Source organism: Arctopsyche grandis, chromosome 5, assembly GCF_051622035.1.
Source record: "Arctopsyche grandis isolate Sample6627 chromosome 5, ASM5162203v2, whole genome shotgun sequence".
NCBI lineage: Eukaryota > Metazoa > Arthropoda > Insecta > Trichoptera > Hydropsychidae > Arctopsyche > Arctopsyche grandis.
Genome location: NC_135359.1, coordinates 6,098,391 through 6,101,135, shown reverse-complemented (window position 1 = coordinate 6,101,135; position 2,745 = coordinate 6,098,391). Strand labels below are relative to the sequence as shown.

Genomic DNA, 2,745 nt, shown 5'->3' with positions numbered 1-2,745 from the left:
TGGTAGTTCAGAAACAAGCAATTCGTCTTGAAAATTAATTCCATCTCTCCTGCGAACAAAATTATGGAGAACATGTTGTTTTTACGATCAGTGTAGTAAAGTCAGGTTCCGTAAGAATGCTCTTGTGAAGTACTCTCCATTTATTGGCTAATATACCGAATGCGCATTCAACACACCTTCTCGCTCGGTTCAGACGGTAATTAAAAGTGCGTTTTTCTGTATCTAAATTTTTGCTCGGATATGGTCGCATTAGGTTTTTATGCAACGCAAATGCTTCATCACCCTGAATGTTTCGAATGAATTGAAAAGTCCACAATTAAATAAATACAAAACAACCTTTTTGGTCCATTTTCTCGTTTTTCGATACATGGGATGTGATCGTTTGTTCACATATTTCTCTCATAAATAATACCCACACACTCGGATGGCTGCAATAGAAAATCGAATTTAGGGCATTGTGAAAGCCTTCACAACAATTCGTTGTTTTTGGTTGATTTTCCAACGCAGCCTCGTACTGGTTCCACAAATTTATCGGAAATATAGTGGCTCTCCCAGTTGGTCCTATATATGTGGAGTAAAGATAATTCAGTATTTCGTTTAGTTTTTCTTCTGCTCCAAACGTAGAAGCCAACGTTATTTTTTAGCTTAAAATATATTTTTCTTTTTTTAATGGAAAACTGAAAAACATTCTCCAATGTGCAATGGAACTTTACACTGTTTGCAGATATATGCAGTTTCTTTAAGAATTTTGTGTGATGCACAAACTTTACATTTTCTCTTCAGGCGTTTATTTTCCATGCTTGTCCTTACTATGTAGATGTACTTGATGTTGAAGGCGCAGAGGATGTAGATGGTAGAGGATGTCCATGGATTCGTCAGTTTGTGAAGATTCTTTATCTTCAATCCAGAATTTTTGCAATATTTAACAAATCATTAAATTTTAATTGACCGTTTGGATTCGCAACTTTGAGGGCGTCTGCATACTTGCCGGACCGTTCGTTGCGGCTAGCCCGTTGCGTATGCCAGTACGTCCGCTTTCATATAAATGAGCGATAGCCGCCACACTGACGGACTTGCGGCTACCGCTCATTTGTATTGAGACCTCGGCACACTTGCCGGAGCGCCCGCTGCGGATTTCTGGTTGCGTACGCCAGACTAAGCGCGCGGTCCGCAAGTCTGTCGTGCGAACCGCACACCTCTGCGAATTTTTCAATTCCGCGCGCGGTTCTCCGACTGCGGCAGCATTTTACATTTTGCATGCTAACCAATGGAATACGCCGTACTTGCTACCATTTATAAGTCCTGAATTTTCGGTGACAATATTGCACTCTCTACGTCTTGAGGATGATGGTGGTAATGAATTCCATTGAAATCCATGATTCGATGTATACACTTCTTCTTCGTCTTCATTTTCACTGGCCTCTAATTCCGAATCTGTATCTTCCATATTTTGCCTTAGCCCAGTTAATTCATCTCAATACTGAAAATGGTTTTAATCTATTTTGTAGTACTATGAAATTTTCGTATGTCATCATAATAGTAGAAGGTAGTGTACATTGGTCTACCTTCTGCTCTAAATCGAGCTATGAGTAAATATCGATAGATATTCGGTAATCGTTTGCCCTTTGATAATTATGACCGCTAACAGCATAGCACCTACCACATTTTCAGTTGAAACAAATGTGATGGTGATTTGGTGCAGATCGCATGATGAAGTTGAGTCAATGAAAATGATTTCGTTGAGGTTAATTTTGAAGCTCTTTCCATCAATGTAGTCATAATCATTTACATAGGGGGAAAGGATCTTAATTTTTTTTTGGTTCAATCTACCATTTAACCATTAATTTATTAACATCCCAAATTCTTCTTGACCCTTGTCAAGAAGAATTTGGCATAATAGAAAATTTGGGTGTTACTTTGGTATATTTACAAGTGGATCTTAAATGTCAGCAATTTAATTTCAATGATATGTTGCGACGAAATTTCTCCCTCTGCTTAGACTTTTTGCAGCTTTCCAAGTTTTCCCTTTGTCGTAATATTCCCAAACATCACTTAGACGCGTCTTTCCGCCACGTCTTAATCTGATAATTAATCAGAATCAACACTATTGTTCACCAGCTGCGGGGGGGGGGGGGGGGGGGGATGGAATAATCAGCGTGGCTGATGGATCGTCAGTTCGTCGTCGTCGTCTCTCTCGTCGCTCTTTCAGCTCGTTCTGGAATTGTGAGGGGTGGGTGGTTTAGTAAAATGCAGTCAGGTTTGGGTTATGACTGTTTTATTGTCCGTATGATTAGGAAGTACGCTCTGCACCTCTGCCCCTTATGGCTGAGGTTGCAGCTCGAGGCGTGTATGTGCTCTCGCCACAAAATGCACATAAAAAATAAAAATAAATAAATTGGCGACCAATTTGGGACCCTATTACTCATCTGAGCTGATACCTTCACTATCCTGTTCTATGTAATCTGTAACTGATGCTGTAATGTCACCCTCAGATTTTAAATTTTAAGAGAAATATTAATTTAATGGATTTTGGAGGTATTTCGTTTTACACTTGCCTGTTAAATTTTGTACATGCGAATTGGCCTCATTTTAAAAAAAATTCCCATAGAAGCCTTAAAATATAAACCTAAACTACTTTTCAAGTCATAAAAATTTTCTGTCACCGGTTTTTCTAAGATAAACGGACTTGGATTTATCCTAGCTTTTTAAAACCACATTATCCCAATCTTGGGGTATGTCCGCAAG

At 39.0% G+C, this 2,745-nt stretch overlaps 1 long non-coding RNA gene across 1 annotated transcript; it reads right to left on the bottom strand.

Moving 5' to 3' along the window:
* Positions 1–900: 900 nt before the first annotated feature.
* LOC143912244 (uncharacterized) lies at positions 901–2,369 on the bottom strand. Its single transcript, XR_013260619.1, has 2 exons — positions 1,084–2,369; positions 901–1,034 (listed from the first exon to the last, which is right to left on the bottom strand). It is a non-coding gene; the product is annotated as an uncharacterized LOC143912244 (long non-coding RNA).
* Between the last annotated feature and the right edge of the window lie 376 nt (positions 2,370–2,745).